The sequence below is a fragment of the Motacilla alba genome, chromosome 3 (assembly GCF_015832195.1).
Source record: "Motacilla alba alba isolate MOTALB_02 chromosome 3, Motacilla_alba_V1.0_pri, whole genome shotgun sequence".
Lineage (NCBI taxonomy): Eukaryota > Metazoa > Chordata > Aves > Passeriformes > Motacillidae > Motacilla > Motacilla alba.
This window is the reverse complement of record NC_052018.1, coordinates 77,969,157-77,983,495: the sequence shown is the minus strand read 5'-3', so window position 1 is coordinate 77,983,495 and position 14,339 is coordinate 77,969,157. Positions and strand designations below refer to the sequence as shown.

Sequence of the window (14,339 nt, the reverse complement as noted above, 5' to 3'; positions counted from 1 at the left end):
TTTCAGACTGGTGCAATTTCTGCTGTCAAAATGTACTTCTGTGTGGAATAAACAGGTAACTGCATTCTTCCTCTAACATGCTCGTCTGAGAAATTAGGGTATTGCATATAGGTTGCTAACAGAATGTTCCTGGCTTCTGGCACCTGAGCAGGAACAAGCTGTGCCCAGCACAGTGATGACAGAAATTAGCGATCTTCAGCAATCCTGTACCTTTCTCAGATTTGAGTGGGTATTGGTGGAACCAGAGGAAGGTTACCCTTATGCTGAAGATATTCTGCCAGATTTTAGATTTTTAGATTTAGATTGTTGTAGTTATTGGAATAATAGTGATCTTCACATATCTATATGTATCTACCATACACATAAAATTAAGGGGAGGGGGGAAAGTTTTAATATAAAAATCTGTGCAATGAAGCTACAGGCATGCTTTTTTTCTTTCATAGCACAGTAGGTTGGTAACTGTGGTAATATAAGACAGTAAGTATTCTGGTATTGATGTGAATTTTGTATTTTGCTTACATGTGTTCAATTAGCTACAGGTCTGGCACATCCATCTCGCAAAGCTCTTTTGGCAGATTGGCCTGTGTCACAGTTGTAAATCTATCTAGTATTTTTGTTGCTTAAGTTTATTTTGGTGTCCTGCTAATTTGCCCAAATCATACATGAACTAGATTGTTATCTATATAGTTCTACATAAAAGGAATATTGATCAGACAAGCAGTGCTCACATAACATTAAATCTTTTAGAAAGCTCACCTTGAACCAGATCAGTACAAACCAGATTGTTCTGATATGTTCTGCAGCTTCATCTGCATCAAAGTGAGGTGATTGTCAAGTCCTTGCAAATTGTGACCACTTTAATTGATTTCTATAATTGCTTTTTTCTTGTAGAGAAGGAAGGTTTATCTGTCTTTGAAGAACTTTCCTTAGTCTGCAAGATAGCTCTCGTCACAAGGGGCAATAGCTGCTGTAATCCTCACCATTTCTTGATAATTTTTTGATGTTTGTTTCATGTCTCGTTATGGCATTACTGTCGTTTTTAATATCTTTCGTTCTGTAAGTGAGAAGATTTATTTTTGAAACATGGTGAGATTTTATCATACCTATGTTTATTCCTAAGACTTAACTCAGATTTACATTTCTAAAATTGATGTAGTTTTTAACTTCTGTATCATGAAACATCTAGCATGTATTCATTACCATGCATATATGCATATTTCGCACAAAATATCATGTAAAACCCTTTCACTATTGTCTTCTATACAGCATGTTTCATTTGAAAGATTTTAGGGATTCTTTCAAATATGTGAGCACTTCTCTTCTTGAACAAAATGCACAGCAATAAAATTCGCACTGTACAACAGGAGGTTCCCAGCAAACATGTGACCATATGTGACTGTCTTGAAGGTCTAGTTTTTGCTGATACAGGTAAGAGTCATTTGACTGATAGGTTTATGGAAGTAATACAGGATAGTATTTGCAAGTGGGAGAGAAGAAAGCAGTATTTATCATAGTCTTTGTAGGTAACAAGATTTACAGAGACAAGACAGTGGAAAGGAATCATGGAACAGAAGGAAAATCAAGTGACTTTTAGAACTGGGCAAGGGCTGTCTATTTTTTTATTGGCTTGAATAGTAAGAAGCCGAGTGAAGTTGGGATTTGTCAATGCCACAATATTAGGTAGTCTCTTAATGGTAAAAAAATACAGTTTTTCTACTGATGTGTCCTTAAACTAGTATCTAGCAAACCCTGAGATGACTTAGACTTGTTTAAAGCCAAATACCGAGAGAGATTTGTTATCACCTTTGCCTTGGAAAACAGACCTCATAGCAAGTTGTAGAATTCTGCTTGAATTCTCCTTGTTTGAGTTTCCAGGCCTACAGGAAACAGATGATACTGTAGTTTTAGCTGGGGTTTGCTTACATGCTCTTTTCTTAGGCACCTTTCCTTCTTTAGTGGACAAAATGCCATGTGATGTGGTCAGTATAGCTTGAAGTGTTATATGAGCTTAGTCTTCCCTGGGTTTGACTGCTGGGAAGAGATGATGCATTTCTGTGGGAGGGCTTTGCCAAAAGGATTGTCTTTACTGACCAAAGTGATGAGAGTCCAGTATTTGCTTTAAATGCACTTACCATAGTTTACCAAATGCTACCACATCATGGACTTGTGAATTCATTAATGTTGTGCTGCTTTATCCTGCTGCCAAATACGTCATTGTGAACTTTGTCTAATCAAGCACTGTGGACAAATCTGTTGAATGTGAATGTGCTGCATTCTTTTTTCTGCCCCTTTTGATGTACCTTTGTTAGTTGAGTCCATTGAAGTCATATTGTTCGGGCCTGAGACCATGAACTATGCTAGCTGGTCTGCTGAAGATAGAGTATTTCTTTTCTAGCAATCACACTTATTCTCAAGGCATTGCATGGTGTTGTTTTACTTTGTGTCAAGTTATCCAGTCCCACTGAACTGAGTACGTCGAGTGCTCTGAGGCAGGTACACTGAGCTCTTTATTCATCCATCACTGAAGGTGTGATGGTACTGCTGCCATGTAAATGTTGAATCATGGTGCAACTCTGCTTTTCCCTAGACTATTGACTTTTTGCTGTGTATAATGAGAGGTAGTTGCTATTAAGATATTTTTTGTTGGTGAAATTCTTAAGCATATATTGGATTAAATATATAAGTAAGGAAGCTGTTTATTAGAGCTCATTTAACTAAAGTTAGACTTAGGTCCATATGAGTGTAGCCTGCAGGTATTACCTGTTAAGAAAGCACATCAGATTGCTGTTTTAAAACAAAATGTAACTTGTATGCTGAGGCAATCTAATGATAATGTTACCCTGTGACTTCCCTCTAAGGATCAAAGCCTTTGCTATAAATGAAATCAGAAGTACAGTGGCAGTTTAGATAGACAGCATGTAATTACTGAAATTAAAAATTCTCCTGGCCTTCATTAATGTAAATGAGCTCATTCACTGGTGAAAGAAATCATACTGACCCTTTGCCACATTTGGTTATAATTTTGGGATTGGTTTTTGTCTGTTTTGCTGTTGAAGAGCTTACGAAAAAAGGTGCAGTATTTCACTGTAATGCTGTTGTACTAGTTGAATCACGATTTTGAGAAGAGAGCTATGCACTGAGATGATACGAAATAAAACTCTTTATTTATTTCACAGAATTGACAAGTTTTAAATAACTTCAGGATCAAAATAAACAGCAGCAATTTCTACCTGAATTTCACTTTTCAGGTTCTTGTAATATTTCATTTCAGAGATCCATCTCAAATATCCTGGTATTATGAGATTAAATGCAATAATATCCATAAGTATGTAGATATAAGAAGTACATTGAAAAAATAATAATGGTAATATCTGTTCTGTAGTCTTAAATAAACTTTAGTAACCTGTATAATTCCTCTAGAATGCAGCTTAGTTTTACAGAATGCTTTGGTGCTTCATATACTGAAAATAAGTTTACATTTAATAGAGACTTGCTGAAGACTGTGGCTGGTGAATAAATTTCCTTGTCTGCATGTGCTTCCTTCCAGTGCAGCCTCAGCTCTGTTTACCATTTCTTCTAGTTGAGCCAGTATTGACTCAGAGTTGCAAAACCAGAATATACCATCTTCCACCTCATTTGTCCATAAGTCAGTGTTACAGTGTGCAACTGACTGAAATATCATTGCCAAATTCATTCTCTTCTAGGTCCCTGACCTTAAAGTGACTTCCAAAGGCTCAGTTGGTTTAGCAGTTACCAAACTCTATACACTAACAAGCTATCACCTATATAAGGGATGTATTTCTTCACATGTCATTTTATGGAGGGACTGGATGTAGTTTTGTAGCCTAGAAGAAATTGAGCTGATATTCAGAAATGCAGTTGCTCTGTTGTTCCTCTGTGGCACAGGTAATAGTAAGAAAAGTATTTATTAAAATCAGTTTATTTTTACCTTTTTCATGTAATTTGTTTAATGAGTTTTTAATGCTAAGTTCTCAAAAGTAATTTTCATTATAAGGTACATGTGAGATACATTCATGTATACAAAAACTTCTGTGGTCTCAGCCTGTCTGCAGCTTTGGATCTAGTTTAAAGGCATATATAGATTTAATTAAATATATGGAATTAGTTTCACTAATTTCAGTAGCCAAATGATATGTTCTGTGAAGTATGCTTAAGAGTTGCAATTCTGCGCCTCAATCATAGACAGTGCAAAAAGGGAAAATTTCCTCAGAACTTGGTCCAGAAAGAGAGAGTACAGTCCTCTGGACAAAGGCTAAACCTGTTTTCCATGCCACACTGTGAATCCTTGCATGATATGTTTTACTTGAAAATAAGCATCAGGGTGAAAACATGAGAATTATATTTGATTTCTGTTAAACACATTCTAAAAATGGTGATATAGAAAATGTAATTTAAGATTTTTTTTTTTCATTTAGAGAATATGTATTAGTGTGTCATTGGAATTATTAATATGCCTTAAAAGAAGTACTAAAATTATTCTTTATTTTTTCACACCACTTTAAAGTATTTTTAATTAGAAAAGCACATTGTCAATAGAGCATGATGATTTCAAATACAGATTTAGTAAAGGCCAGAAAATCTAACCTTTTTCGGCTTTCCACAAGACTAACAAAAATGCTGCAGAATATAGTCAATAATTAAAATTTTATTTATAATATAACAACTTCTAGTATAACAGCATTCCTGTTTCCACACTTATTATACATTAGTGTAAGTTATAAGCCTAAATTATGGTGGCCTAAAAATAAAAAACCCCTTTTGCCTGTTTTCTGGTCTCAGCTATCAAGAGACATACTGCACAAAACCATAGAAAGCATGGGACTTGCTTATGGTTGCTCATAGATTTAGTTTATCTCTTTCTATGTTCTGATTATTTTCAGTGTTTGGCTACGTTTCTGTCTTGCATGTTTGCTGGCAATAAAACAGTGCCTTCTCTGATCCTGCTATTCAGATTTCATCTGTTACCAACGAAATGTTGTATTTGGTCTGCCTTCATTTACGTAATTTAGCACCCTAGCTGGGCTCATAGGTACACTTTGCAGTCATTGGTGCAGCACCCTTACCCAGACACTGCACTCTGGAATGTTTTTGATACTGTTTTCAGAGAGTGGTGGGGTTTTTTGCTGTAAATTTAGAAATCATCCTTACCATTGCAGGTCTTTGCACATTGTGCTGTACAATTGATTTTCAAAAATGTCATCAAAGTGTAGTGTAGATGTACACAAAAACAATAACAAATAAATTGAGCACAGTTCCAATAATCCCAAGCAGTGCTAAAATAGATTCTTCTTTTTCCTCTTTCTCCTCTTGCCTTTTTACATCTTCTAGTGTTGTGATGGCAGAGGTCCCCATTTTTCCTGCAAATACCTTCACCAGTATTCTGGCAGCTAGCTAGAAAAAAGAAAGTAAATGGTAAATCTGGTCTGACAAACATGCAAGCTTTGATGTTTTTAGAAACAATTCTTCATACAGCATTTCTTAATGCTGCATTTATTGAGTTGTATTTGTCTTTTGTTTTGTTTTTGTATGAACATGTCTGTGTTAAAAATAAATGTTCTGTAGGTACAGATTTGATAGGAGTGAAGAATAGCTTGGTGCTCCAAGCCAGTTAGTATGCTTTATTATAAAAGACATTTAAAATTTATCTTATTTGTTTATAAAAGATGGTACTGGTGAAAGCAAGTATGTGAGCATTGTCAAATACTCTGAAATGCCTGGGGAGGTTATATGCATGTTTAGCTTTTCTTAAATACTTAACTGCCATGTAAAAAAACCAGTTGAAAATATTCATTTTTTTCAAACAGCTATTTTCAAACATGGAAAATATGCCTCCTTTATACAGTATCACAGTTGTTTTTCACCAGTGAGCCCCAAGCAGGCAATTGCAAGTGAGATCTTATCCTTTTTCATGTTTAACAGATCAGCTTTTGGACATCCATGCAACAGTAAAGATTTATCAGAAAATGTCTGTCTCTTCAAATATCAAGGTGGTTGTTATGTATGCTGATCATTGCAGTATGCCACAGGATGGTAGTACTTTTATAGTAGCAACATCCTATGCAGTTTAAGAATTCGAGTAGACATTTACAGATGCACATATGATTTGTTATATTTTTTTGGTTGCAGAAGTGAGGTTGACAGATCATTTCTATTACTTAGCTCCTCTTGTACTCTTAATTTGCAGTCAAATATCTTCTAGAAACATATTCCCTGTAAAATTATGTTCATGGGTGACTGGGATGTTGATCTTGTATGTAATCTGCTATGCTGTTTTAGCTTTATTGATCAGAAATTGGATGGGGATTTCTGCTAGTTCAGATCACTCCAATTTACTGAAGATGTACAATCATTTTATAGTGCAATAGCATCTTTCTCTCCTGCTAAACGGCTTTAATCATTGGAGATTAAGGTATTTCTGCTGTGAGTCTAATTAATGTCATCAGCTCAGAACATATCTTACAGAAAGGTTAAAAATAAAAAGGCATTTCTTACCCTACATTGCATCAGGAATAAAATGTCATCAGACATGCTTCTTACTCGTCGATTCAGTGGCAAGCCAGGCTTTTATCTTCATGAAGAGGCTGCTCTCCTCTCTCAGACAGACCAGATAGGAGCACGTACAGTTTCTTGATGAAGAAGTTTATCAGTGAAGATAATAATGTTGCAGAGTCTTCCAAATGACTGGTGTTTTTCTCAGTAATCCACTAAAGCAAGTGTAGTTGAAAAAACAGTAAAGCTTTTTCTCATAATGATCCTCACTGTTGACTAATTCTCATTAAAATTGAGGCTTTTTTTTCCCCTTAGCTGATGCAGAGCCACAAAATGCATGCTGTTCTGTTTTGTCTTAAAAAAAATACAAACAGCTCCTGGTTTTATTCAGTTATACTTAGTTATTTATTAAGACTTCAGAAACACCCAGCCTTTGATTTACTCTTTGTGGCAGCAGTCTGAAGAGGCTTTCTCACGTTGACATGCTGTAATTCCAAATGCAGTGGACTACGTGCAGTCACACTATGTAATTTTAGTCCAGCCTGAAAAAGGATGGAAAGAGGTCTGCTTTGCTGGCAGTAGTTGGAACGCTGTCACCCACCTGCATTCAGAGCCTCTGGAAAGAATTGCAAGGTATTCTTCGGAGCATTGCATAACTCAGCCAGGCAAATCTGAAGAGAGGAATGACAGTGGCTTTAGTTGCACACTGTGGTGAGCTGTGACATTGATTAAACATGCACTTGGCACTTGCTGAATAAAGAAGGAGCTACGAGCCACCCTTGCAGACAGTGAGTTGCATAACAATGTGCGATGGCTCTGCTGTTTCATCGTCAGGCCGGGCACATTTTAATCCTGTACCAATGGAGAAAGTGCACGGTGTAAAGAGGAGCAGAGTTAACTGTACTTGGGGGTTTTCTGAGGAAGTGCTGCATGACAAATGGTGACATTAAGGCATTCAAGCTGAAACAGTGTTTCTGCCTTTTGTCTTTTTATGCTTTGTTTGACAGGCAATTGTTTCTGTGGGAAATAAATGCTTTTCCTCTTTTATTCACCACCCAAAGAATGCAGGTTACCATGTAATTAATGAAAACACTTAAAAATAATGCTGTTCTGATTTCATAGGGAGCATCAACACAGTATTTCTCCTGCTTAAATCAGAAAGGCAATTTTTTCCTGCCCAATCTGAAAGGGGGGAGAACTCTGTAAAGTCTTCTCCTCCCAGTCTCTCCAGACAAAAAAAAAAAAAAAAAAAGAAAAGAAAAGCATGCAATTTTAATAATCTCTTGAAGGAGCTGAATTTCAAATAATTTTATTCAGTCACTTTGATCTGTGAAGGCTACCAATGCAATGTGTTTTCATTGGTGTAGCATAGCTTCTTGCTGTGAATGCAACTGTATCTTAAATATATCTGAAAACTTGTTTTGTAAAAAATACTTGCAATGCCAAGCAAGTCAGAATTCAAATGCACGAAAATGTACTTTTGTGTATGTTTTTGAAAAATAAATATGCAATTAACTAGATTAAGTTTGAACAATAGGAATGTAACTGGAGAACCTTAATCGTTTTCCAGAACAGCATATTGTAGGAGTTACAAGGCATTGTTTGAAATTCAGTGGTGAAAAATCTCCTATAGAGAAAGCAGAAGACAGTAAAATCATTGTTTTAAACTCTTCCATTTTCAACTTAATTTACGTTACATTTTTTCTCATTATTTTTCCAAAGTGTCTAAGTACATTTGTTAGTTTCTTAGTAACAGACAAAACTGCATATTTTGCATGTGCATTATTTTAACGGTAAATACCACATTTGAAGTAATATGAGTTGTATGGTACTTGTATGAGATTTGCCCTTTATCCCAGAAGTTACGTTGCCTCAGTGAAATAGTTTGATTCTAGAAGAATGAACTAATCAGGTTAAATCTCTCCACCATAGCTTCCTTAAATATGTATTTGGATCCGTGGGGAGAAACTAAGATGGGGGAATTTTCACCTGTGTATTCTGACCATTCACATTGCTGACAGCACCTAGCAATAACAGAATTTTCAAGCACTGTACTGTATTAACCCTCACATGCTCAAAATCAAACCCTTTCCCTTGTGAAAGAGGGAAATTGTGCAACGTGAATATTTTATTGAAAGATTAATGATGTATTTGCAGCTCCACTGCAAATAACCACCTCATTACGATGTACCCACAGAGAGCAGCAAAAAAAATCCTGCGACATTTCTTGGCCTGGTCATTACCATGGTTGAGGTCTCATCGTGGTCTGCTGTTTTTATAATTGTGCTGCAACTGGCGCTTCAGTGGCTACGCTAAGCCCTGGGAAACAAACCCGTCTGGGCTGCCTTTGCACACAGGTGAGGGGCAGAGCTGCCTCCTGCACAGCGCCATTCAGACGCAGTGCTCGCCACGGTCTGACGGCGTTTCTCCCTCACATCCTGCCCTTGCGTTGGTATGCAGTGTCTGTGTGGGCATGACGTGAATGGGTTTGGGAAACAGACCGGCCAAAAATAAATCTCCAGCACTACACAGTAAGGATGGGGAAGTAGCTGCTTAAGCTGTCAGTGGTGGCGAAGAGTTGCTGTTTGAGAAGAAGCAAATAAATGTTGTCAGACTTAACATTTGTCAGTTATAGGAAACTCAAGGAATTCATCTATGTTGGGTGGGAGCTGGCATTTACAAATAACTTCCTTATAGCATCTGCAGTGTGGAGAGAAAATTTCATGCAAGATTTCTTACATGAGTGAAGTGAGTAATGTAGGTTGACTAGAAAAGGCCTTGATTTATCCATAATACTCAATATTTGGAAAGATGGGGAGGTACTTTGCATTTTGTGTAAAATAACATTAAGAGTCTGGGAGTATATTTTATAGACATCAGTAATAAACCCACCTGTTTTGGGATGAACATTAAATGGTCATACAGTATGTGGAGTTTGGACACTGATATTCAAAAACATCCTAAATTTAATTCTGTTACCTCCATCTAGGAAGAGCTTTCAAGCACTTAGTAAGACTTTGGCAACTCCTCAGTAACTGATTTATGTGGTATTCTGAGAGCAGGGCAAATTTGGTTGATTAGAGGTCGCTCTGTTCATTACCGCTGAAGTCACTTCTATTGCATGGGAATAGACCTTAGGCAGTACAAAATGTATGTCATATTTTAAAGATATTCATACTTCAGGGGAAGTTGCCAAGCTATCTTGTAAAAACTCCGTGGTATAAATTCAGCAATTTACAGTCCTCATCCTTCAGTGATCATTATCCTGCTATACGCTGCAGCTACGCGTAATGTGGTACACCCAGAGCATCACAATTGCAAAAGGAGCAAGTTCTCTTAAGTGTCTGTTTTATTTTTTCTCATGTATTTTTATGAATTTGTAGAATTTGGATTTTTGTGTATGCTAAAAATCATTCCAAATGCAGTATTTTTTCATTAAAATAGCATGTTTTTACTCAGATCATGTCTTGACTTTAAAATCTATTTTGGTTAAAGTGCTCCAATGAAATCCAAAAGATCACTTGTCCATGAATACTATTTTCCCTTATAGTTGTCTGAATTTTCCCTAAGATGCAGGAAAGTACTTAAAATGAGGTAGCGCATGTATTCTGTAGGGTGATGTATTCTAGTTTTCTTCAACAACCCCCACAAACTTCCCTTTATGAGGTCTGGTGGTTTTTCGGTTAAATTGTAGAACAATAGAGCAGAGCTGTGTCTCTTGGGAGATGCAATAGTATGCATAAATTAAGATGAACTGGTTGACTTAGCATATGCAAGATATAGCCACAAACCATCTTTTGGATAGCCACAAACATTCTTTCTTCTTTGGTTTTTTAATTTTTTTTTCTCTCTCTCCTGGTAACACAGATACTGTTTTCATTGTGGGAGCTGTTAGCCTATTTTTTATGATGCAGATTGATGTGTGATGCCCTTGAGTCAGCAGTGATAGGCATGGCAAGGTTTCAAAGTATTTTTTTACTCTTCTGTTGAAAAAAAGAGGAAGGACTCAGTCCTGCATCTGAAGCAACACAAGTTATTTTTGTTTAGCTTTCTTACTATTCTCTTTCGTGGCTCTTTTATGTATTTCAGCTCAGCATTGACTTGATGATTTTGACACTTCAGCTATACACTTCATCTTGTTTTCCTTCTGATTGAGGAACTTCATTGTTCTTTTAGCTATTGTCTAGGGGTTTTCCTGATTTTGTAACTTAGATGCCGACCCAAAATACCCTTGGAAAAATTCAGAATTCTCTCTTAACTAACTACAGAAGTTTCTCCAGTCAGTTTCCACCTGTCAGTTTTCGCTTAGCAAAAATGTTCTTGATCCAGTTCGTCCCCCTTGCTCTGAAATAGTTCTGCAGTAAGAAGTCAATTAAATGGATGTGAAGTAGTACCACTTCTTCTGCCACAACTCTCAACACCAGCTTCTCTTGGTACTGGTCAAGCTCAATTCCTGTGACCATGGTCAGAATGGACACTGCTGTTTTGTCAAGAAAAGTACTAAGTTTGACAATTGAACAAAAGTTTAGAAAGAACAGCCTTTGGAAGGTGTCACGTGACATGTCATGTATTTGTTCAGAGAGAAGTATTTAAATCACTGTCTTCAAGTACTGAAGCAATTCAGAAGCTGGTGACTGGTGATTAATGTTCCTGTGTTAAAGGTGAGGATTTCAGCCCCAGCTGAGTGTGGTGACCTTCTGACACTGGGCAATCTTCATTTTTCTCTTCTTTACTTATATCAAAAAGAATCTCTTGTATGGGTATTGTACCTTTCTAAAGTGGTTAGTAACTTCTGGAGTGCTTCAGTTCTGATTCTGTGCTGTTCTCTGCAGTTCAAGAGAGGTTTTTTAATCAAGGACAGAAGGTTTTTGAGACTCTTCCTTCACAATGTCTGACTGTAGGCTTCATGCTTCTGTGGGAATATTAGTGCTTTCAGGTATCAGTTTTTTGAGTTCTTATCTTCATAAATTTTGGTGTGTTAGAGGAGTCCAGTAAGTGAATATTCAATCCTTACTGGGCAAGCAGAGTAATGAGAACTGAGCGTAGTCCATGAGGGTGGCTCTCAGGGAACTGCAGTACCACACCAACTTCTTCTTTCTCCTAAGTCCTTAAAGCATCTTGCCATCTGAGAAAGAACACATCTTGTCTGAGTTTTCAGGTGACTGATCTTGAAAAACGAAACAAACCTAGAGATAACTGCACTCCCAGCATCTTGTATATGTTTCTTTCTTCTGTTTTGTTATCTTTATTTGGAAATAATTTTGAAATAGGAGGATGAAAATATTAGCCCACAAAACCTCTTATTTCCTATTGCAAAAGAATATGAATATGTGCTTGTATTTTCAAAGCATTTAAAGTAACAGACTATTTTCTAGTAGATACTGCTTTTGGACTTGAACTATAACAGAATTTTTTTCAATGTCAAAACTGATTATCCATTTGACTGGTTAATAATATAAAACATTTATGAAAGAACAAATTATAAGTTTGTAGTTTCAGCTCAACTGTGTTGCAGAAATTTGTTGTAATTTATAAGGAGTAATTATGTATTGAAATATAATGGCATTGAAATCTTTGAAAATTAAAAACCTAATTGTAGGAATGAAGCAGCTTAAATTTGATTTGTAATTTGGTACTGGATTGCATGACAGATAAAGCACTGGGTCTTTTCAAGACTGAGGCTTGCTACAAAAAGCTAATTTGAGGTATTTTTTTTCAGCAAAGTGGTATTTAGCAAAGTTCACTACAACACTGGAACTTTGCTTCAATCTTTATCTGTTCCTGTACTGCACATTGTTTTATATGGCTTTTAAACATAAATTCATGAACTGGCAGGTCTTTATTGATTTTTTTTAGCTGGTGGTATATTTTGCAGCTGCAAGTACAGAGCATACCTCAGACTAGCTTGTGACCTCTGGCCCCCCTCACTTGATCATAGTGAATTAAAGTGCCCATTAAATTTTCCAGAAGGAAAGGATTTTCATGGTTAAGATACTCAAGAAATATCAGGTGAGACATAGGAGGGATAAAGATGAGATTTCAGGGGGGCTTCTCACTCATCCCACATAGTTCTTCCTTCTGCTTCTCATCCACATATTTTTTTCTGTCCTGCTGCCTAAATGATAGAGTATTTTGCTCTGGAATCAAGAGTGGGGTGGGGTTTTTGTTTGTCACTTTCTTTTTGTGAGCCTTAAATAACAGAAGTTTTTCCAGTTGATGGCTGAGCTTCTGAACGTGCTTTACGGCACAGTCCCGAAAAGATAAGTAAACAAGATTTCTTCCTCATCTGAGACCTCTATGGATTTCTCGACCTTTGTGATTATAGGATAATATCACTGTCTTGAAAGCTTGAGCAACAGACTGCTTATGTATCTGTATCTGCCTGCCAAGGACCTGTAATTTTTTTACTATTCCCCTTTGGATCCACTTAGACATAACTCTTCTGGTACTAAGCAAAGATAGATTTTCTCCACAGAACTTTATGCCTTGCACTCCACTGTACAATATATCTTACGTAAAAGGAAACTAAACCATGGTGTTTGCCTTCCTGCCTCCTGCAGATGTGTCATCTTTCTTAATGAACTTTTAGGCAATACTGTTAAATGCTGATCCTTGATACAAGGATGTATAGAAGCTAACAAATCATACAGGAGATGCAGCTGGTGTTTTTTTCATTCCTGAGATTGGTTTCTGTATGCTTACTTTTAATTGTTCACTTGAGAATTAAAAACTGACCCCAGTTCCTGGGTCATTGCCTTCAAAAGTGTTTGGGTTTGGCCATGAGTGTTCAGTGAAATTCCCTCTGCCAATAGACTGTCACCATCTCGTGATGGCTGTTTAATTTTGGGAAAACAGTGCAGGCCACTGCTCTGGCTGTTTCAAGGCACAAGGCAGTGAAGCTTAGTGTGGAGGGAACCTATCCTTAGGCTTTCCTGGGCCATTTGTCTCATTGCTAAGGCTCAGGAGTGTTTTGCCCAAGAGTTCCCTTTTACCCTTCATCAGTTGGAAGCCAACACTGGTAGCTGTATCCCTGCTCATAGGACGAGGCTGGGAGTCTATAAGTAATGCATTGGTTTCCCCTCTGGGGATAATTGGTAAAGGTGTTCAGACAGCCCTTTAAAATTGGAGATACCACACTGCATCTTTCAAAATTTCCAGAATAAATATTGCCATTTCTTGTTTTACTTTAGTTAGTCAGTACATCTCATATAGAGTGGTTTCATATAGGCTTGGTAATTATGGTTTGGAATATGAGTGGTGCATGTGTGAAATAGATTGCTCTGCAGTGCCACAGGCTACAAACATTCACAGATTTTACTTGAGGCGTTAAGAATTAATTGTAAAAATTATACATTATTACCGTGGGTCTTTTGGGTAGTCAGGACTTGGTGAAGGGAAGGAGATATCTCGACTCCATTTCAGAAGGCTGGTTTATTATATTATGATATATATTACATTAAAAAAGACTACACTATAACTATACTACAAAGAACAGAGAGAAAGAATCATCAGAAGGCGAGACGGGAATAGAAAGGAATGAATAACAAAGTTCTGTGACTCCTAGAGAGTCTGAGAGCTGCTGCCTCCTCGATTGGCCACCATCCCACATTGACCAATCGAGAAAGCACCTGCTGCATTCCACAGTAGCAGATAACAAATTGTTTACACTTGAAGCTGAGGCCCTTCAGCTTCTCAGGAGAAGAAAATCCTAGCAAAGGAATTTTCATAAAATATCACAACTACATTACATCATTACCAACAGGCTCAGTCTTTTTTTAAAAGAGAATATGACTTCAAAGGAGAATGTGACACCACACTGTGTGTCGTAC

The 14,339-nt window shown here is 37.0% G+C and overlaps 1 protein-coding gene and 1 long non-coding RNA gene across 6 annotated transcripts in view; one reads left to right on the top strand and one right to left on the bottom strand.

Moving 5' to 3' along the window:
- BIRC6 (baculoviral IAP repeat containing 6) overlaps positions 1-14,339 on the top strand; it is a 176,180-nt gene that overhangs the window by 128,407 nt on the left and 33,434 nt on the right. The gene's annotated exons all lie outside the window — the stretch shown is intronic.
- On the bottom strand, positions 3,146-8,451 carry LOC119699583. The gene is made up of 2 exons (XR_005256472.1): positions 6,514-8,451; positions 3,146-5,412 (listed from the first exon to the last, which is right to left on the bottom strand). It is a non-coding gene; the product is annotated as an uncharacterized LOC119699583 (long non-coding RNA).